Source organism: Schistocerca cancellata, chromosome 8 (assembly GCF_023864275.1).
Source record: "Schistocerca cancellata isolate TAMUIC-IGC-003103 chromosome 8, iqSchCanc2.1, whole genome shotgun sequence".
Lineage (NCBI taxonomy): Eukaryota > Metazoa > Arthropoda > Insecta > Orthoptera > Acrididae > Schistocerca > Schistocerca cancellata.
In genome coordinates, this window is record NC_064633.1 from 166,351,871 (window position 1) to 166,376,039 (window position 24,169).

A 24,169-nucleotide genomic window follows, 5' to 3' on the forward strand; every position below is an offset into this window, starting at 1 on the left:
AAGTGAGCTTGGACCTAGAATTCTGTAGGAACTAAAGAAATAATACTTGTATGGTTTTCGGTGATTGCTCTGTGCGACCACGTGAATATAAACAATCGTTAAGCATTTAAAGGCAGATTTGAACTATAAAACTTCAATGCGTTTATTATTTTTGATTGTAGGAGTGGATCGTTAGATGAAACTTCCTGGCAGATGAAAACTGTATGCCGGACCGAGACTCGAACTCGGGACCTTTGCCTTTCGCGGGCAAGTGCTCTACCAACTGAGCTACCCAAGCACGACTCACGCCCCCTCCACACAGCTTTACTTCTGCCAGTACCTCATATCCTACCTTCCAAACTTTACAGAAGCTCTCCTGCGAACCTTGCAGAACTAGCACTCCTGAAAGAAAGGATATTGCGGAGACGTGGCTTAGCCACAGCCTGGGGGATGTTTCTAGAATGAAATTTTCACTCTACAGCGGAGTTCGAGTCTCAGATACCTCTTTTAATTTTATTTTTTTCAGTCATGTACGGTTCTCTGGTGAGCCTCCATGTGGGCTAAAACCTCTCTAATCTTCTCTTCATGACCTATTCGTGAGATATATGTAGGAGAAAGCAATATTATTGTTCACTCTTGTAGGAACGCACACTCATGGATTTTTAATAAACAACGCGGAGAAGCCGCGCGGCCTGAGGCGTCTTGTCACGGTCCGCGCGGTTCTCCCCTTTGGGGGTTCGAGTCCTCCCTCGGGCATGGGCGTGTGTGGCATCCTCAGCGTATGTTAGTTTAAGTTAGATTAAATACTGTTTAAGCTTAGGACCGATGACCTCAGCAGTTTGGTCCCATAAGACCTTACCACAGATTTCCAAAATTTTTAATAGCATGTGAGGCAGAACCCTTCCCTCGCAGCGCCTGCCGCTGAGTTAACGGAGCATCTCCTTGCCGCTTTGGAGCTTACTAAATGAACCTGTGACGAAACGTACTGTTCTTCTTTAGATCTTGTCTATTTTCTTTATCAATCTATCTGGTGCGAATACCGGACTCACTAGCAATTTTCAAGTGTCTTAGCTATTAAGATTATTACATACATTTTTCTCGGACAAAAATAACAGTACGTTGATTCCCAGAAAATCATAGGAACAACAAAGGATATGAGTTGTGATCCAGAATATGTGATTCGGGAGTGCATTCATAGTCGCAGACATTACACACGGTGTAAAGTTCAAGGCTCTTTTTTCAAAGAAGATTAAATATCCGCCTTTGTAGTTTCTGAGTTAACGCTCCACTGTAAAAAAAATAGATAAATAAATAAACAAAATGCGCTTCTTGCACAGGTTATGAGGCACTTGTTCAGCTGAAATAACGCAAGACACAACGCTTCATGAAATGAAAGGAAGTATTGAGCTCGGAGTGACGTGATGCTGAACGCAAAGAACAATGACTTTTAACTACATTTATTCGCCTCAGTGGTGTTTTAATATTGAGAATATCCTAAACGAGTTATAGCAGCCACAGTAAATTAATTAATGATTTCCACAGTGAAAATGACACAATATTTGAAGAATATTTTCACATTTTTACATACGACTTTTGCATAAAAGCAGTAAGACAAGCACAAATGTTTATACGATAACACTAATCGTTAATGAATTGAGGTCTAGTACATTCTCCTGCCGACCTGTTCAATATGTCAGAGGTATTCTTTTATAAGTATTTTACAAGATAGTGCGACAGTACATCCACAAGGTTTGTAATGGGACTAACACCAGCCGCAGAATCCCACTTATTTACATCAATAGATAAACAATTGTATTTAATTGTACTGAAAATGATAACCAGCTCTTTGCAAGTAGACTATATTTTCTGAAAAGGAGATCGGATGTAATATTTCAGTTGCACTAAATAATTGTAACTGTAGTACTTTCGCACTTCATCAGCCACTTATATCCGGGCATCGTGGGATACAATGCTTGCGATTCTTATAAAAAGTTACTATAGCAACCCTTCAGATCAAGTTAAACTGTAATGTAATAACACAACAAAGCCGATATGAAGAAAGTTATGGAATGATTTTAACGGGTATCTCATTGTTCAGATAGTGAAAACCACTCGTTTCCAGCTAGACAGTGCGCAGTTGGTATTTTCAAATATGTGTGGGAAGTTCGATTGCTGGTCAAAATAGTACATTCATTTCCTTTTTTAAATACTTCTGAATTATAGAATTGAGCTAGACTTGACAAAAATGTTATTCATGTAATCACAGTCATTCATTAATATGTCACAGCTTTCGAAACACAAGCTACTGCTGTGACGACTTACCTGCTCCTCAGCAGCATTCAGTGTTCCATGAGTTCAGCTATGTGTCTGAAGAGCAATGATACCAGGATCATATTCATAACCGTGAGAAGTGGGTTTAACAAAAGGATGTTCATGGATAATGTGTTGGAATAACGTAATAAAAGTAATTATCAAATATAAAACTAAAAATCCCAACAACGACAATCCATTACTCACCGGCCTCTGCTAGATGACACACAGAAGGTGTGAAAGCCACAAAAAAATACCAAATGTAGAGAAATAAATCAGTAGCCATTCCGCTTCATTATCGGTTACCTTCTCAGAAAACCTTCAGGTGACGTGTATTCAACGAGTCATTGTGTTTAGGATATATTAGAAAAATTTTTCAGCATGTGTCACTATATAATAAAAATGGCTCTAAGCACTATGACACTTAACATCTGAGGTCATCAGTCCCCTAGAACTTAGAACTACTTAAACCTAACTAACCTAAGGACATCACACACATCCATGCCCGAGGCAGGATTCGAACCTGCAACCGTAGCAACAGCGGGGTTCCTGACTGAAGCGTCTAGAACTGCTCGGCCACAGTTGCTACATAACTTTATACACAGATATGCAAAACTTGAGGACGAAAGTAACTTTAGCACCATATGTCACCAGCAGGTAACATAGCTCGATGAAACCTCGGCCATACGTAGGGTGAACTGCTACCGTATAGCACAGAGAATAACAGGAAGAAATAGCTACACGTACAGAAATCACGCTTCTATTCAAAGGAAATAATTACACCGATGTTACGGTGTTACTTGATGATCCAATGGACATTACAAAATGCGGGCCATACTTCTCAGTAGGGTGTGAGATCACCATGTACAGCGATGGTGGCTTCCATCTTGTCTTTAGGTAGGACTCCCTATTCATCAACAAATGCGGTTGAAAACTGTTGGATAGCAATTGGTACACGTGCCTGTTCGTTAATGATCTTGGGTGCATTACGTGTTCGCCGGAACGGGTGGCCGAGCGGTTCTAGGCGCTACAGTCTGGAACCGCGCGACCACTACGGTCGCAGGTTCGACTCCTGCCTCGGGCATGGGTGTGTGTGATGTCCTTAGGCTAGTTAGGTTTAAGTCGTTCAAAGTTCTATGGGTCTGATGACCTCAGAAGTTAAGTCTCATAGTGCACAGAGCCAGCATTACGTGTTCCCACATCTTGCGTATTGTTTTGGTGATTCAGGTGTTATGATGTAAATAGGTGCAACGTTGTGTGGTACTCTCCTCTATATGCCTGAACACGATCAGCGTTATTGTGGTACTGTACTCCTTACCCGTAGGCGGCTTTTCAAAGGTGCATTCGACCCTGACCTCATTCTTACGGACAATAATGCGCGACCTCATGCAAGTCTGAAGGGGGAGATGCTCTTAATGCAAGAAGATGTGTGGTGAACGGTGGACTGGCCTTTCCATTGCTCTGTCTGCCTTACATCCTATCAAGCACATGTGGGATGCGTACGAAAGACATAGTGCGGTGTGTCAACCTAAAGCAACGACTATCAGTTATCAACCGCGCTGGTCGATAAATGCTACGCCCTTCCACAAGCACTCTTCACCAACGTTTTAGCCTCCATGGGAACCCGTTGCTGAGCGCACAGTACCTACAGTGGTGGTCATACTCCCTATTAATAGCTATGTCCCAACTTTTGTAATACCCTGGGAACCATAATTATACACGATGTCTTTCGTGTAGTTATAAGGGTTTGGATTAAAAATGTGGCTTCTGTTCTTCTCACTGCGTATTACTTTCAGTTATCTTTTTCACTATACTGTAGCAGTTCTTTCTAGGTGTGGTCCAGCTTCAACGACCAACGTCACTTGTCAATGGGGGGACTGATGACCTTAGCTGTTTAGTCCCCCTTTAACATCCCAACAACCACCACCACCACTTGTCAGTGGTACGTCATCAAAAGTTTATTTCGTTCTTAATATTTGCACTAAGCGATACTAAGGCGATTAGATTACCAAATGATACATTAAGAGTGGTAGAAGTGTTTTGGTGTTTGGGAAGCATAGTAATGGACGATGGCTGAAATAAGGAGGATGCAAAATGTTGACACGGAGTAGCAATAAATCCTTTCTTGTAAAGCAGAATGTTTTAATATCCAATATAAATATACGTTTTAGAAAATCCCTTCTGGAAGTATTAGTTTGGATTGTAGCATATAGAAGTGACAGGTAGGCGATAAGCAGAATAGAGAAGAAGACAATGAGTTGCTACAGAAGAGTGTTAAAGATTAAATCGATCGACCCAGTGACTGTTGAAGAAGTGGAATCGCAGTTGTGAAAATAAAACTTTTCGGTGCAGCTGGACAAAAGAAAAAGAACTTGTAGCTAGGCTGTTATCGGATGCATCAAAATACAAGAAGGTAATGCAAAGACGCGTAGGGGATAAGAACTGGAGAGGAGAACCAAGGCTTTAATGAACACGAACTTGGAAAGTGAAGGCTACGCAGTGTTCTCATTTGGCTGTGATTTGACAAAGAAATGATACGGTCATGTAAAACATAAAACTAGTGAAGATAAAAATACTGGTGTAGAAACATTATATAGCTAGGACCAAACCGTGCTGGAGCAAAATGAATACATTAATGTCTGTACATAACGAAACTTCAAAACTTATTCTCTTCCTACCAATGACACCTAAAGGGGTATTAAATGTCCTGTTGTAACATCATCCATAATGAGAATGTAAGGACACAGCAATTGTAGGAGCGTGACACTTAATGGAAGACTCTGAGTTACAAATAAATAGTCTGTTTCACACAACTAACGTTCTTCAAGAACAATTTTGCCGTCAGATCAATATCTCTCCTATATGCAGTCTTAATTACACTAGTTAATCCAAATACAAATGCACTGATTCTCTCTGAGAACTGTAGGAAAAGATTTCACACTATCTTCGCATCAGAGTCAGAACACGTTGGTCCAAAACGATCGCAGAGCTTCTGCGACACATTTCACGTAGCAATATTCGAGCATGAAAATTGTAATAAGGCAGAAGGCTATTATAACCAATTAGTAGAACACCCTGAACTGTGTTCCGCGGAAGCAAAGTTCCATTACTTAATGGCTTCATTCCCCGCATTAAGGAAGTTCTAATGAATACAGTTTTCTAGCCTCACAGCTGCTGGTAAAATTTCAACATAAACCCTTAGTGGCGTATTCTTGTCCCAATCAACGTGTTATTACTTTAACGCAGAAATAGTAAGCTTGACTTCATTTTGTCTGCAATGGTAGCATCCAGCTACGAAGAGAAACTAATATAATGCACTGAAGTCTGTAACATAATTCAGTTGTTCGACATTTGGCTCCCATTTCTTGTGCTTATGGCATAACAACAAGATAAAAAAATAGCTTTACGCTGACAGTAGTCTAGGGTTTAAATAACGATTAATGACCTTTCGTTTTACGTTCATTCCTACAATGTTCCTGCCATTTCTTGGTTTTCATCTTCCTCCTTTGAGATATTTATTAGTCTGTTTTCTAATAAATTATTAGCAGTTGTATACACCCGCTCATAGCCCTTGTGTTCAAAGTCACTAAGTTAGGTTTCACAGTTACTGGATCTAAAGGCATTGACGAAATTAAATTTATAATTGATTTAGCCATTAGGGGTATGTATGCAACTGGTGCACGATTTGCACACACGACTAACGTCATATATAAATAATACAAGCTATCTGCACTTGTAGCACAAGATGATTGGAAGTGTGGTAGTGCCTTTATTTGTTGTGATGGCACAAGGTTACGTCCACATTGTTTTAGCCGCACCTACTTATTATTTTCCAAAGGAAACAGGTTTTGTAGTTTCAAAGTTCCGTATTATAATGGAAAATGTCTTTGCAATAAGAGGATATAAGATACTCTGATCCGAGTTGAAATAACACAAACCACATCTGCTCCAACTTTTTATGCATGTTGTTGCTATTGCTATTGTTATTTTAGTTGTCAGCAGTCCTGGAATAGATTTAATGCAGATTTTCCTGCGACTCCACCTTGTGCAAGTATTTTCATAAACGTAAAGGTGAGTTGCAAAAGTTCCTGGCCAGGCTATTGCCGAATTGTAGATTGGGAGGAGGGTGGTCCGAATCTATTTCGGAATGACTTCGCTATTTTCTTGAGCCATATTCCCATAAAAAAGTGGAAATCAATAGCACTGCTCCGCAATTACTACAACAGATATTGAATAGAGCAAGGTTCAGTGCCTAAACATCCGAATTAATCGACATCCATTTTAACTAAAAAAGACAAAGATTTACCAGCATCCCCTCTTACGTTAGACTGTACTACCATTTGTTATACAGTTTCCTTAACACAAACTCCGCTCTTCAGTTCGTTTTCTGTGCAACGTGTTTCACGTTTTTGTTCTATATCATACTTTGTCCCTCTGCTCTTGTGAGCCAATGTATGATGCTGTCCATTTCGTTCTGCATCATCACTCACCCGGGGACGTTCATTCCCTGTACAGAAAAACATAGTCAGCGAAAAAATGTAGAACTATTTTTTTTCGGATGTCACTACGATACAACGTTGTGCCAACTGTTTACATTGGCCTCATGTCAAGAGTGTACTGCCGGAGCTCAGCTGAAGACTAAATCTACGACGAGTTTCAGAGCTTGCAACTAAATGTAGCCATTTTGTAAAGACTCAGATGGTCATTTGTGTGTCTTAAACATGTAATGAGTCTCAGGACAGAGTGTTAGAGAATCAATGTAATGTCCACCGTTGTAATATTTATTATTTACAACAATTCCAAATCATTTACTTTGCTACCAATGTATGCCATAATATTTACATAATTTGTTCACAATTGTAATATTTATTTATGTACGTCTATCCCTTATCATTTACTTTGGTTCCAGTGTATACCTTGATATTTACATAACATCACTTCAGTAACACTATGTAACAAACTGGCTGCTTTATTTGTTTGTCTTAATTTTAATCAGTTCTGTTTTAATGTAAACGGAAAGTAATGGAACATTAGAAATTTATAAATTACTACTATGAGAAATACATATATATCAATATACCTCTGAGAGTGGAAGTCATTGGCATTGTTATGGTTGTGACATCGCCATCTCTGTATACGTACTTCCATGTGCTCAAACGTCTTGGTGTTTGAGTGGCGCTTTAGATTATGTGGATACAGAAACAGAGAAAGTCCTTCATAAACTCTTATCTGCAGCATGATCACAAGCAGTCAGAACTGGAACGTAATGGCGCGAATTTTTCAACAGAAGTAAACAAAACATCTTCATTTTAATAATTTTGTTCACATAATTCTAAATCGTTGTGAGGCACAATTACAGTTACAAAGACATTATCTCTTATGTTATTTTGGTTGAAGGGCATATCATTCCAAGGAAATTTCGTCATTTGGGAAAACAAAAAGGGGAAGCGAATGTAAAATGTATTTTAACGCGAACTAACCGTCTCAAGAGATTCTGTAGGTTCTAAATCGGCAAAGCCACTGTTTAAATTAATAAATGGCATTGTAAAAAGAGGCTGACTGCCACTCTGTAAGAGTCAGCCTACACAAAGGGATTTAGTTCCAACAAGAATTTACATTCAGAAAAACAAACTACAGACAGTATAAATAATGTACCAGTCACGATGGGACGACGATGTAGTGTGTGGGTTCATGGGGTGTTGCTTCAATTAACACATAGTTGAGCAACTTTTTTTTCTATTGGAGATTCAGTATAGGCTATAATCACACAAGAAACAGCTGCTGTTGAATTGAGTCCAGCAAAGAAGCTATTCGGTTTGCAACAAGCATAAGACAGAAAAAAATTATTACAACAGATATTGAAGAGCTAGGCCACCCAAATAATTCCTCCTAATTTACGACGTTTAGGCCGTCTTCTGTGAATCTGAAAAGTATTCATTACTACGATTGAGCTTCGACTCCTAGTTACAGAGGTAAAAATAAAATACATGCCTGTTCTATGTCTTCCAGAAAGTTTATGCACCGTGGTTCAAATACCCGTCTGACAATGATGATGTAGGTTTTTCATCATTTCTTGAAATCGATGAAAGCGAAGGGTGGGAACTTTCCTGCACAAGGGCAAAAGTTGATTCGGATCCCAATATTAGCTTCTGATTTTTCTCTAATGACTTATAGCTGACGACACGTTTAACCTTAAGGTTCCTTTCTTTCATTTTCGCCCGACACTGAGAGGAAGTGTCCCACGGAGGTTAAATGGTCACAGCTCACGATTTCCAGTAACTGTGTATTCCATACTGGTAAACCATGAGAACATCATTCATTTAAGCCAGTTACTATTATTGTAAGGGCGAATAATACACGTCGAAACGATTCTACTTCAAATAAATACACCGCTTTCTTCTATGAACTTATCCCATACGTGACAAAATCTTTCCAGCTCAATGCACTACCAGCTACCGTCTATTAAATTCTAAGAGAACAAAGTATCAAAAACATTATTCTTTTTCCCATTTCACACTACGTTCTCTATTGCTTGATCTACAGTCCTCGTAATCTTCAAATAGGCAACATTCGTTAACTAATGCTAAGAAAAGTTTAATATAAAACGACAACTGGCAAATATATTAACAACGCAGCAAATAAAATCTCTATTAATTTACGCACCAACCTACTTTTTTTAGGCCTACATAAATTATTCACTTCAATAGGCAACATATAAAAATTTGCACGAGTAAATGTCACTACACTCTTACCTCGTAACTATGAGATGAAATGCGGTTTAAACGCAAGGATGAGAGTGTGCACGATGTCTGCTGTTTCTGTTCACAGTGTGTCACATCAGTGAGTAGATCATAAGTATACAGGATGGTCCATTGATAGTGATCGGGCCAAATATCTCAAGAAATAAGCATCAAACGAAAAAACTACAAAGACCGAAACTCGTCTAGCTTGAAGGGGGAAACCAGATGGCGCTATGGTTGGCCCGCTAGGTGGCGCTGCCATAGGTCAAAAGGATACCAACGGCGTTTTTTTTAAATAGGAACGCCCATATTTTTATATATGTATATATGAATGTTCTAGTTGCACCACTTTTTTCTCTTTATGATAGATGACACTGTAAGTCACAAAGGTATAAGTACTTGGTATCACGTAACATTTCGCCAGTGAGGACGCTATTTGCTTCGTGATACATAACCCGTGTTAAAATGGACCGTTTACTAACTGCAGAAAAGGTCGATATCTTGTTGATGTATGGATTTTGTGATCAAAATTCCGAACGGGCGTGTGCTAAGTATTCTGCTCGGTATCCTTGACGACATCATCCAAGTGTCCGGACCGTTCGTCGGATAGTTACATTATTTAAGCAAAGAGGAAGTGTTCAGCCACATGTGAAACGTCAACCACGACCTGCAACAAATGATGATGCCCAAGTAGGTGTTTTAGCTGCTGTCGCGGCTAATCAGCACAACAGTAGCAGACAAACTGCGCGAGAATCGGGAATCTCAAAAACGTCTGTGTTGAGAATACTACACCAACATCGATTGCACCCGTACCATATTTGTATGCAGCAGGAATTGCATGCCGACGACTTTGAACGTCGTGTAGAGTTCTGTCACTGGGCACAAGAGAGATTACGGGACGATGACAGTCTATTTAGCGACGAAGCGTCATTCACCAACAGCGGTAACGTAAACCAGCACATTATGCACTATTGAGCAACGGAAAATCCGCGATGGCTGCGACAAGTGGGACATCAGTAACCTTGGCGGGTTAATGTATGGTGCGGCATTATGGGAAGAAGGATAATTGGCCCCCATTCTATCGATGGAAATCTAAATGGTGCAATGTATGCTGATTTCCTACGTAATGTTCTACCGATGCTACTACATGATGTTTCACTGCATGACAGAATGACGATGTAATTAGAACATGATGGATGTCCGGCACATAGATGGCGTGTGGTTGAAATGGTATTAAGTAGCATATTTCATGACAGGTGGATTGGTCGCCGAAGCACCATACCATGGGCCGCACGTTCACCGGGTCTGACGTTCCCATATTTCTTTCTGTGCGGGAAGTTGAAGAATATTTGCTATCGTGATCCATCGGCAACGCCTGACAACATGCGTCAGCACATTGTCAATGCATGTGCGGACATTACGGAAGGCAAACTACTCGCTGTTGAGAGGAATGTCGTTACACGTATTGCCAAATTCATTGAGGTTGACGGACATCATTTTGAGCATTTATTGCATTAATTTGGTATTTACAGGAAAACACGCTGTAACAGCATGCGTTCTCAGAAATGATAAGGTCACAAAGGTACATGTATCAATTGGAACAACCGAAATAAAATGTTGAAACGTACCTACGTTCTGTATTTTAATTTAAAAAACCTACATGTTACCAACTTTTCGTCTAAAATTGTAAGCCATATGTTTGTGACTATTACAGCGCTATCTGTCACAAAGAGAAAAAAGTGGTCCAACTAAAACATTCATATTCCTTTACGTACTACACGAATATGTAATAAAAATGGTGGTTCTTATTTAAAAAACGCAGTTGATATCCGTTTGACCTATGACAGCGCCATCTAGCGGACTAACTATAGCGCCATCTGGTTTCCCCCATCAAGCTAGACGAGTTTCGTTCTTTGTAGTTTTTTCGTTTGATGCTTATTTCGTGAGATATTTGGCCCGGTCACTGTCAATGGACCACCCTGTATACGAATGAAACTTAGACAGAACCCCAACGATTATAAAAGAATAATGTCTTAACCACTACCGATTGTTTTCAAACCATACGAGGACAAGTCAAAGAATTTATTTTAATAAATTGTGTATGTTATTTAGTGGATCTGCCTTCCATAAATCTAACTTCAACATTGAAACAGTAAAATCTTGTATAGTAATCCATTACATAAATACTTTACTGACATTTCGAATTTACAACAGTCTTATCATCAGAGTACTGGTTTCTTTGACCCTTTTAAATGGATTCTGTTTTTAAGTATTTAATAGTGTCTTCTTCTAAGTAAAAGGGCTCGACACATAATTCACGCCATGTTTTGAAAAGGCTCATAGGAATGTAACAGTTTATTTGCCATTCACTACATTGAAACACTTCAGGTATGGTACTGTGTAACTGCTGGGAAGGAACAAACAAACTTGTAGGCTTGAAATATCACAGCCTTACTTACAGAAGCAAAAAAAAATTGTTGTTTATGTTTCTCGTCGCATGTAATTACACAACAGGAATTTGTAAAAGAAAGAAAAGAAGGAAACTTTACAGATAGGCTTCAATTATTCTCGCTCCCGAATAACAGCATGTAGTTCAATGAATAAAGCTTTCATTGTACTTTCAGTGTTCGTTTGGATTAATAGTTTAAAAACTAATCTAAAAACCATATATAACACATATTTAACCAAAATGGTGTGTAAAGGATAATCATGTGTCATTTATGGATCAATAGCTTAATCTTGTTGGGGATATGTAAATGGAAGTGCGCACTACCACACCTAAACTTGACAGCTATCAACTTTGTCTCTGCCTATCTTCTGATTTTTAAGTCAGTTTTTATGGAAATTAAGATCGAGTATATGTTCGTTCTCATTTTAATATATTATAAAGTTACAAGTGGAAAATAAGTGCTTTCTGGGTTCATATGCAGAAGGTTCTTCAGCAGATTTCATGTAATTACATTCTTGTTGCATTTAGCGTAACTTTGGTACATGTGGTACAGTTTACAGTGACCGGCGGGTTGGCTTTCGCAAAAAGGCTGTGCCCTAGCTGGGGTGTGGGGGGCAGGAATTTGCGATGGTCTTCCTTTCTTCCTCTCTGGAAACTTGCTGGACTTAGCAACAGTTTAGACAGGATACTCGCAAGGGGCCATGGCAACTACGTCTAACTTCATTTGCAGACTGCAGGGTGTGGCGCACACACCTGCTTTGCAGACTCGCTTGAGAAAACCTTGTTTTTAGAAACGAATGGTGATCGATACATAGCGACCAAGATAGGGTAAGATAACAGAGCCTTCAGTGCAACCCCACCAGCCAAGAGGGAGACCCTCCTCGATAAAAGTGGTGATGTTTAGAAATGTAGTGAAAGAGTATTTAACGACGGATAACATCTTCTGTAGTGTCTCATGAAAGCGTAGAGCACTTAATGATTCGTGTTTGATTTGTGACTTGCATTCATGTGGGGAAAACACTCGATACCTGCGTGGAAAGCTGGAGGGGTGAGTTTTGTTGTGAGCGTGTTCCACTGGCCCCTCTATGCTCACTACGGTAATGGGAATTAATTACTATTATCAGTTCCTTTCTGAAGGATCTGCGTTCCCCATCTGCCTCAAGATTGGTAGTGAAGGTGGAGAGAGCGCAGTGCTCCAAGCTCAGGTGACCTAATTTCGTCATTCGGATATGGGACGCGACAGCGAGAATCGTTTTTCAATGTAAGATTAAACAGCTGGCTGGTTGCACATAAACGTTAGGTTAACTGACCTAGGTTTCGACACCTACTAGGGGTGTCTTCATCAGAATGAACAGTTGGCAAATCGTAAAATTACATTTCTAAAAAGCTACAGTCAGAATTTTGTAGCAGCTATGCTCAAGTCAAAAGTAAAATAAATGTTTGATGCAGTTCCCAGCTGGGTACAGGTGGCAAAGGCTACAACGTTTTGTTTTACTTTTGACTTGAGCATAGCTGCTCCAAATTCTGACTATTGTTTTTTTAGCAAAGTAATTTTACGATCGAGCAATTGTTCATTTTGATCAAGATATCCTATTAGGAGCCGAAACCTGTGTCAATGTAACTTAGGTTTATATGCAACCGGTTGGATGTTTAATCTTATACTGAAACTAGTATGCGGTTGCTGAATAACAGCCATGTTCAAAACCGAAACAGTGAGAATCATTTGGTTTTGGTTCGCGACTGGAGTCTTCCGAGCTGCGCTGCCTGGTGGGGCAGATTTTGATATCAGCGCCGATGACTCACGGATGCACACCGGGGTAGCAAACTATCTGCATACGCTACTCGCGAACGAAGCGCTGGTGCTTCATGCAGGAGCATTGTGTTCTTTTCTGTTGTAATCGTCGTGACAGCTGAGATAAGAACAGCGCACAGTGCGAAGAACAGTCAATAACGAGGGGCTGGACTATCAGATTATCTTTTGACCCTTTCTACTTATATTTTTCGAGCCGCGTAATCACTCATCTTACTACTTATAGTCGTGGAAATTTCTGTCATTGGTTCGTGAAAAAGATAAGTGCACTTTTGACTCTTACTTAGTAATGTAACCTTGTTCCTTATTTTACTACACGAAACTACCACAATAACTTAGCTGGTACAGTCACTCCTTTAGTTGTTTCCCAAGTAGGAGTTAGTAGTGTGTCCTAAGGTGTGACGTTTTTTTTATTCACTGGGTAATGGATGCCCCCTGCAGGACTAGGTCCAGCGTGTCAGAGAACAGTACGAAACTTGTTTCGTGAGCCCAGTAAATTTCGGATTAGATACCGGCTTTACCCTGGCAGGATTTGAATTAAAGTTCCTGACAACGGGACCCTCGTAGAAATTAGTTTGCCTCTGCCACAATTGGTTCATTTAGGATCGTAGGTTCTTCTGTGTAGTAGACAGCAATTTGTAATGTCAAGTATTTGGGGGAAATTTTTATGAATAGAATACATAGAATAGATAGTTTAAGTGAGCAGCACATTAGCAAACACAATGATTATACAAGAAATTCTGAAGAGTTTAGCTGGTGTAATAATAAACTATAAACTGCAGCGCATTTACTAGTTTTTACTTTTGTTTGTAACATTCCATTAGAACTACTGACAGCCTTGGGGGAGCCAGTCCAGACAAAACTGTACCATCTGGTGAGCAAGATGTATGAAACAGGCGAAATACCCTCAGATTTCAAGAAGAATATAATAATTCCAATCCCAAAGAAAGCAGGTGTTGACAGATGTGAAAATTCCCGATCAGTTTAATAAGTCACGGCTGCAAAATACTAACGCGAATTCTTTACAGACGAATGGAAAAACTAGTAGAAGCCGACCTCGGGGAAGATCAGTTTGGATTCCGTAGAAATATTGGAACACGTGAGGCAATACTGACCCTACGACTTATCTTGGAAGCTAGATTAAGGAAAGGCAAACCTACGTTCCTAGCATTTGTAGACATAGGGAGAGCTTTTGACAATATTGACTGGAATACTCTCTTTCAGATTCTGATGGTGGCAGGGGTAAAATACAGGGGATGGAAGGCTATTTACAATTTGTACAGATACCAAATGGCAGTTATAAGAGTCGAGGGACACGAAAGGGAAGCAGTGGTTGGTAAGGGAGTGAGACTGAGTTGTAGCCTCTCCCCGATGTTATTCAATCTGTATATTGAGCAAGCAGTAAAGGTAACAAAAGAAAAATTCGGAGTAGGTATTAAAATCCATGGAGAAGAAATAAAAACGTTGAGGTTCGCCGATAACATTGTAATTCTGTCAGAGAGAGCAAAGGACTAGGAAGAGCAGTTGAACGGAATGGTTAGCGTCTTGGAAGGAGGGTATAAGATGAACATCAACAAAAGCAAAACGAGGATAATGAAATGTAGTCGAATTAAGTCGGGAGATACTGAGGGTATTAGATTAGGAAACGAGAAACTTAAAGTATTAAAGGAGTTTTGCTATTTGGGGAGCAAAATAACTGATGATGGTCGAAGTGGAGAGGATATAAAATGTAGATTGGCAATGGCAAGGGAAGCGTTTCTGAAGAAGAGAAATTTGTTTACATCGAGTATTGATTTAAGTGTCAGGAAGTCATTTCTGAAAGTATTTGTATGGAGTGTAGCCATGTATGGAAGTGAAACATGGACGATAAATAGTTTGGAAAGGAAGAGAATAGAAGCTTTAGAAATGTGGTGCTACAGAAGAATGCTGAAGATTAGATGGGTAGATCACGTAACTAACGAGGAGGTATTGAATAGGATTGGGGAGAGGAGAAGTTTGTGGCACCACTTGACTAGAAGAAGGGATCGGTTGGTAGGTCATGTTCTGAGGCATCAAGGGATCACCAGTTTAGTATTGGAGGGCAGCGTGGAGGGTAAAAATCGTAGAGGGAGACCAAGAGATGAATACACCAAGCAGATTCAGAAGGATTTAGGTTGCAGTAGGTACTGGGAGATGAAGAAGCTTGCACAGGATAGAGTAGCATGGAGAGCTGCATCAAACCAGTCTCAGGACTGAAGACCACAACAACTACAACAACTTTTGTTTAAGTGTTGTGTGCTTGGTCCACTCTTTGCTCCCTTTCTGCTTTGATTATGTATGTAAGGGCGTTAGTTATTCAGTCACTGTACGTCACAGGGAAGTAGACAGTTTCACAAGAGAGTAGAGACAAAATTAGCGAAAAATTTGAGTGAATTAATAGGAGGATCAGAGTAAGGAGCAAGATTCTAAGGAGGATATAACCACAGGCAGTAGTGTTGTCGCAATAATATCTGTATATCAGCAGTCTGTATGGCTGAGTTCGGCGGTGGCGGACCACTTACTGATGATAGTAAATCCAGTATATGTAATTTATTGTGACATTGGGAAACATTTACACGCTGAGCGATTCATTTGGTTTGGTGTGGCAGAAGCGTGGATATCTTGCAGCTGAATAAGGAAATCGTGGCTGGTTGGCAGTGTGATGTCTGAAGTAGGTGTAGCAGTGGATTGTCGAGGGAAGGGAACCGCTGTGATGAGTTTGGAAGTGGGTGTAATTAAGAGCACAAGTTTGCTGGTAAAAATTGAATGGGGTGTTTTCCTGAGTGAATAAAAGAAACCTCGGTCTTTGGACACTCTAAATTTTCGCTGTGGCTACAAGAGTTTGCTAAGCTCCAGAGACGCAAAAGACTGTAACAGAATGATGAGATCTGCAGTAGATTTGAGAGAGGCTGATGGTATAGAATAATTCTTCTCCTATATGGCATATTTTGTCTTGTTAAACAGGTGTGTAGATGTTACTGGGAAAAATCATGCATTTCTAATCTATATCTGTGAATTTTGCATATGCATGATATGAGAAAATTCTATTACCTCGTTGTGCTGAACACCTAGTTTTCGGATGTGAAAAATGCGAAGCGTGTGAGAGAATGTTTGAATGGAATGATTAGCTGCAACATCTTCAGTGAAGGGTATACGGCTTTTGACCTAAAAACTGACGAGCTACCAAGTCACGATTCCGATGGCAACTGGGATGAAGATCCTGGCCGCCTTCTGAGAGGTGATGGAGACATATATATGTATATATAGGTGTAGCGAGGATCGGGTATGTGGGACATGTAAAACTGGCTAAGGAGTTGAGCCCTCCAAATTCCATCGATCACAAAGAAAATGAAAAATTTAGAAATCGGTGGGAAGATGGTGAGATTGAAAGGGCACAACAAAAGGTAGACTCAGTCGCAACTCAGCACGGCAAAGTGACGGAAGTTTGAGTCAGATGTATTAAGCAAAGCCCACTATTGGAACTGCAGTGCCGGCCGCGGTGGTCTAGCGGTTCTGGGCGCTCAGTCCGAATCCGCGAGACTGCTACGATCGCAGGTTCGAATCCTGCTTCGGGTATGGGTGTGTCTGATGTCCTTAGGTTAGTTAGGTTTAAGTAGTTCTAAGTTCTAGGGGACTGATAACCAAAGATGTTAAGTCCCATAGTGCTCAGAGGCATTTGAACTGCAGTGGCACGACTACGTTCTGCAGGGGACACGATAGGTATTGCAAACGATTTTATGGAGTAGGAGAAACAGGAATGAGGAAACAGGCACATTATCTTTATGTGGAAGGCGAAAGAGACTAGGGAATTATTAAACAAGCGCGTACGGGATTTGGGAGAAAAGCATGTGCGGCCGCAACTGGAACGGTGTTATCTGAAACAGGACAGGGAATTAATAGAACTGCTTAACCAGGTTAGTCGTGATGGGATGGAGATAATCGAATAATTAACATAGCAGTGCTAGGAGATTGAGTGGACAAGAGAGAAGCTGCAGAGGCAAGATTCACGTAGAATTAGAGCGCAAACAGATATAGATCATGCAACAACAGTCAGTTACCTGTGCGCTTAACCAGGAAATATGTGAAAGGCACGTTAATGGACAGGAAAATAGTGTGACTGGCACAGATGAGGAGGTGGATCGGATATTGAAGACTGTGAGGAATCCACTTGTTGAGACTGCACACCAGTTTGCTAATGGCAATCATAAAGTCATACAACAGAAAGTCAGTAAGTCATTTGGAAAATGAAAAACGGTGTTCATTTCATTGTAATTTCATTTGGAAAAGCCAACAGCGTTTGATTGGCGTCCGTGGGTGAGTCCGCAGAGTTTCAGTCATTGCTTGCATTTAAAGGGCAACGGGCTATGAAACGAAAGACAGTGACATTTGTATGAGAATTTTCTAAATTTTAAACCAGAGGTAGGACGCTACCTTCAGAGGGAACAAGGTGCTAAGTAAGCACAAAGAGACATGCAGGTCTGGGGCCAATCGTGAATCAAGTTGACGATATGTGAGTCAGTAAATGCGGCGATGTAAACTCACTGTGGGGAAGAAATTGTAGGTATAAGGACTAATGAGGATAGGTATAAATACAGTGAACTTGATCGAATTGAATGCAAGGTCGCCTGAGGAGGTTATTGTAAAAGCGTATATAGAGATTAGAGTCCCTCGTCAGTGAGCGCTGGGAGCAAAGGGGAATGAGAAGTTTAATTTAACTACCTGCGTCATAGGGCACCAAGACCACCAAATATAGTGTAGTTATTTGAAGAAGGCGTTACCTTAAAATAGGGGCCCTTAACGGGGCTAAATGTAATATTCGCAGGTAATTTTCTCATCCTGACATGTGAGTAGAGGAGACGAGGTTACATGTCAAAGTAATCGAATCAGGATATGAGGCATTACATCATGCCGAGAGAAGTGAGTATTTAAGGGATGTTAGCCGAGTAAGGTATTAATGTAACGCATGAAGAAACTTTATGTTTTCAAAAGATTTTGTCACAGCCCAATCGTCACAGAACAAGTGGAATTCAATTAGAAGATTTGGAGGACTTCCAAGGAGAACATTTCTGAGAAGAACATGAAAACGCATGAATAGGTAATGTGACCCCATGTGACAATCAAGGGAAACTTGAAGTACGAAGGACAAATGGAGACAATCTAGATGAAATGTAGCAAAGTGGATCATAGGTAAACACGGGCGTAGGTGAAGTGTAAGTAGAACACTTTACTTTAGAATTAAATTTTTCTTCTACTATTCTGAGTCATTTCTGTACATCTGTTCCATTAGTGAGAGATGAAACGATCTAGATTTCGAAGGGAGTAGGTGCCAATGTAATGAATGATGGAAATGTGTGCAAATGGTGTAGGCTGTTTAATGAAGGAAGGCAATGTGTTCATGAAGAACTACCCGAGAGGTCTACTGTCATGAATGAAAACTTGACACAAAATGTTGATGACGCAGTTCGCCAAACAGGCTCTTCACTGTTAACGAGCTGCAGCAGAAATTTCCGCCGGAATCAAGATCAGTAGTTTATCACGTTTTTACTGAGGAACTTCACTACAACAAAATGTGAGTGAGATGGGTACCGAAAATTTTGAAAGAAGAGCACAAAACAAAGAGAATGACTCATTCTTTGTCCGTTATGGAGGGCTATCATCAGGATGGTGACGAGTTCTTTAGTCACATTGTGACTGGTGACGAAACGTGGATTGCGTACTACACTCCAGAGAACAGACATCAATCCAATGAGAGACATCACACAAAATCCACGACCAAACCACGAATATTCAGACAGAACCTTCAACACGGAAAATCATTTTTCTGTTAGATTTTTTCCAAGAGGAATGACAATAAATACTGAGAGGTGCTGTGAAACATTGTGAAAGCTTAGGAGCGCTATTCACAATCGTCGGCGGGGACTACTTTCTATCAGCGCTGCTCTGCTTTACGACAATGCTTGACCTCGCGCTACGGCAAGAATAAACACGCAACTCAACAAGTTTCATTGGCAATTAGCAGATCATCCACCATACAGCCCTGACTTAGCACCATCAGACATTCACCTGCTTCCAAACCTGAAGGAACTTTTTGGTGGAAAGCGCATCGAAAATGATGACATCATGATAGAAACTAATTGGTTTAATGGTCTGGTGGCAGAGTTGTTTCATGCTGGGATCTAAAAGCTGTTTCCACAACTTGGCAAGTGTGAAAATGTTCATAGTGATTATGCTGAAAAGTGAAAAGTTGTGTATATTGTAGTTTGTGATACAACTTACGTTCATAAGTAAATCTTGCCTTAGTCCATTACAAATCGGATCTTACCTTAAAAATGACCCTCTAGTAGTAATATCTACATCATCTACATCTACAATTACGTGGATAATCTGCAAATAGCACTTAAGTTCCTGGCAGAGGGTTCATCGAACTACCTTAAAAATTATTCTCTATTATTCTACCCTCGAAGAATGCGCGGAAGAAATGAACATCTTTTCGTGGGAATTATAATTTTTCTTATTTTATTATAATGGTCGTTTCTCCCTGTGTAGGTAGGAGCCAACAAAATATTTTCGCATTCGAAGGAGAAATTAGGGGGTGTGATTGAAATTTCGTAAGAAGGTTTCGCAGCAACGAGAATTGCCTTTGTTTTACTGGTGTCCATCCTAAATTTTGTATCATGTCCGCTCCTCTCACTCCCTTGTTTCGCTATAATACAAAACGTGCTGCCCTTTTTTGAAATTTTTCGATGTACTCCGGTTATCTTGTCTGGTAAGGACAGCACACCGCGCAGCAGTACTCCAAAAGAGGACGGACAAGCGTACTGCAGGCAGTCTCTTTAGTAGATCTGCTACATTTTCTAATTGTTCTGCTAAGAAAACGCAGTCATTGGTTTGCCTTCCCCACAACTTTTTCTACATGTTCTTTCCAATTTAAATTGTTCGTAATTGTAATTTCTAGGTATTTAGTTAATTTTAGGTCTTTAGACTAGATGATTTATCGTGTAACCGAAGTTTAACGGATTCCTTTTAGCACTCATGTGGAAGACCACACACTTTTCATTATTTAAAAACGATTACCAATTTTTGTACCATTCTGATATCTTTTCTAAATCGTTTGCAATTTTTTTCAATCTTATGAGTTTACTAGACGATAAATGAGAGCATCATTTGCACACAGACTCAGATGGCTGCTCACATTGTCTCCTAAATAATTTATATATATAGAAAAGAGGGTCTATAACACGGACTTCTGTTATACTGGATGGATTTCCGTCAGTTACTACGAACTGTGGCCTATCTGACATGAAATCACGATCCAGTCACGTATCTGAGACGAAATTTCATAAGCATGCGATTTCACTACAAGCAGCTTGTGAGTTACAGTGTCTACAGCCTTTTGGAAATCTAGAAATACGGAATATATTTGAAATCCCTTGTCAAAAGCACTCAGTATTCCATGTGTGTAAAGAGATAGTTGTGTTTCCCAAGAACGTTTTTTTAAATCCGTATTGGCTGTGTGTCAATAGACCGTTCTCTTCGATGTAATTCATAATGTTCGAACACAATATATGTTCGAATACCCTGCTGCATATTAACATTAATGATATGGGCCTGTAATTTATTGGCGTACTCCTAATACCTCTTTTGAATATTGGTGTGACCTGTGCAACTTTCAAATCTTTAGGTACTGATCTTTCGTCGAGTGAGCTGTTGTATGCGATTGTTAAGTATGGAGGTATTGCATCATACTCTGAAAGGAAACTAACTGGTATACAGTCTGGTCCAGAAGACTTGCTTTGATCAAGTGATTTAAGTTGCTTCTCTACTCCGAGGATATCAAGTTTTAAGTTACCCGTGTTGGCAGCTAGTCTTGATTATAATTCTGGAGTATTTACTTCAAGTTTTTCGGTAAACGAAATTCGAAATGTTGCGTTTAGTAAACTCCTCTTTCAGCAGTTTCGTCGATAGTATTTCCATTGCCATAGCTCAGAGATGGCATCGATTGCCTCTTGCCGCTAGCATACTGTACATACTACCAGAATCTCCTTGGATTTGCTGCCAGGTTTCGTGACAAACTTTCGTTGTGGAAACTACTGTAAGCATCTCTCATTGAAATCCACGCTAAATTGCTGAAGAATTCGTCATTTTGGAAATTTTGGGTTAAGGGATATCAGTTCCACCATTTGTTAATTTATTTGGTATAAATCAATTGCTTTTGATACTATGTCTTTGAATTCAAGCCACATCTTGTCTACGCTTACATTGTTAATGTGGAAGGTGTGGAGATTGTGTCTCAGGAAGGTGTCAAGTGAATGTTTATCTGCTTTTTTGAACAGGTATATTTTTCTTTCAGTTTTGTAGTATTTTTGGGTTACAATATTCGGTCTCTCTACAAGAACCCTGTGTTCACTAATCCTTGTATCCGTTATGATTCACGTTGTTAGCTCAGGATTTTTTGTTGCTAAGAGGTCAAGTGTGTTTTCACAACCGTTTTCTATTCGCGTTGGCTCACGAACAAATTGTTCGAAATTATTTTCAGATAATGCGTTTAGCACAATGTCGGATGATGTTTTTTGAGTACCTCCGGATTTAAACATGTATTTTTGTCAACATATCGAGGACTAACTAAAGTCACAACTCACTGTAATTTTTTAAGTCTGGTACGTTTCTTTCTGAAATTAAACTTACTCTAAGTTTTCTTTGAACCTTTCAGCAAATGGATCACCTGAGTTGGGTCGTCAGGAAAAGGATCCAATTACTATTTTATTCCGGTTGCCAAGAATGAACTCTGCCCATAATAACTCAGAGGATCTATCTGCTCCAATTCCGCTTCAAGATGAACTACTTATAACAATAATAAACAAGCCACCGCCAGCTGTGTTTAGCCTATCGATTCGGCACACCGTTAGGTTCTTCTCCAAAACTTCAGCTGAAGGTATCACAGGCTTCAGCCAGCTTTCAGTAAGTATAACGATTTGAGCATTGTGCTTTCTATTAGGGCTTGGAGCTCTGGTACTTTCCCAACACAGCTACGACAGTTTACAACATTTATACCAGTGGTTCCTGTACCTACGTTCTTCGTATGCTCCACTGCACCCTTTGAGACTGGAGTACATTTTGTATTTCCCCGAGACCCTCTAACCTAAAGAAACCGCCAAGTCAACGAATCACAGCTCCTGCTACCCGTGTAGCCGCCTCCTGCGTTAGAGGACTCCTTACCTATTCAGCGGAACCCTATACCCCACCACCAAATAAGGCAATAGAAGAATCTGTAGCCTACACAGTCGTAGAACCGTCTGTGATTCAGACCATCCACTCGGCTTTGTACCAAAGGCCTGCAAATGGTGAACTCTGCTTTCATCTCGGAAGCAAGACTGGTTGCCTTTACCACCTCTGTTAGTCGCTCGAAACCAGAGATAATCTCTTCTCATCTCAAGAGACACACATCAACGGTACCGACGTGAGTCACCACCTGCAGCTGGTTGCACCCTTTGCTCTTCAGGGCATGCGGAAGGACCATTTATATTTCTGGAATGACTCCACCCAGTATGCACATGGAGTGTACAGTGGCTTTCTTCCCCTCCTTGGTCTCCTTGATGGTGGTTGTGATAGTGAAATTACGTTCAGTAATCTGGCGTGGACAGTCTCGTGTGTGCACTGACATACAGGGGAGCCGATCTATCTGAGATGAGGGGTACGAGGAAGGGTAAATACGGGAAAGCGTGGACTCGAGCACTCTGATGCCTCGGGTTCCAGTGCAGCTGTAAAGTGACCATCAGTGGACGGCCTGGATGAATGCAAATTGATGCCGGTGTTGTGTCGAGAAGCACCCTGGGACTTCGTGGTTGACCAGTGCGTGTTGCTAAAGTGTCTGGAGGAGGTGAAAAGCGAGGCTTGAAAACATGAAAAAGCAAAAATGTCAGAAACCAACATCACCTCAGCAGAACGCAGGGAGAGAGAACGAAGACGCAGTCGTCCTAGCAGCTGTCAAAGGCAATGACGGTGCTGTTACGATCAGTTGTTTACCGGCAGAAGAGGAGATGCTATTACAGACCCATCATACAAGCTAGTAGGGAAGAATCCTGCACGAGCTGTGATTAGGAAGACTACCTCACTCCTAAACATATCAGAAATGGACAAGGATATGGTCAGAGAGCTGCATCCCTGAGTGTCGGTATATAGACTCCCAAAGATACACAAAAAGGAGTTCCACTGTGCCCAGTATTGGACACAAGAAGTTCACCAACATATAGAATAGCAAAACATCTGACACAGATACTAAAGCGTGCTATGGGTCACTGCATGCACCATGTGAGAAACTCAACTTGGTTTATGAAGTTGTTCCAAGGGATACATCTGTACTAGGGTAACATCATGGTCTGTTTCAACATCACGTCTGTCTTCGCACAGATGCCGCTACAGGAATCGTTGATATCACTACAGAGACACTTTAATGAAGACACTGGGAACTGTTCCACCACATGCTCACTACCACCTACTTCCAATGTGGTGGAAAGTTCTACCAGAAATTAGACAATGTCATTAAGAAACGCCCCATTGCGCCAGGTATTACAAACCTATATACGGAATTCATCGAGGAAATGGCTCTAAAAACATAATGGTGATTGTTCCTGCTAGTTTGGAACACTAAGTGAAGCACCGTGGAAGTCACATTCTTCTACCTCTAGCTCACTACCGCTGAAATTGTGTAATGGTTCAAATGTCGGGAAGTGAATACCAGGCAGCGTACACTGAGTGAGGAAAGTAGCTGTTGATGATCGCTGCGGCGCCTCCTATGCAGTGGATCCAGGCAGGAATTCTCGCAGCAACAGGAGGATACAACTTTGCACTTTACTACTGTCACCA

General features: G+C 40.5%; 1 non-coding gene across 1 annotated transcript; it reads right to left on the bottom strand.

Moving 5' to 3' along the window:
* Positions 1-203: 203 nt before the first annotated feature.
* On the bottom strand, positions 204-278 carry Trnas-cga (transfer RNA serine (anticodon CGA)). Its single transcript has one exon. It is a non-coding gene; the product is annotated as a tRNA-Ser (tRNA).
* Between the last annotated feature and the right edge of the window lie 23,891 nt (positions 279-24,169).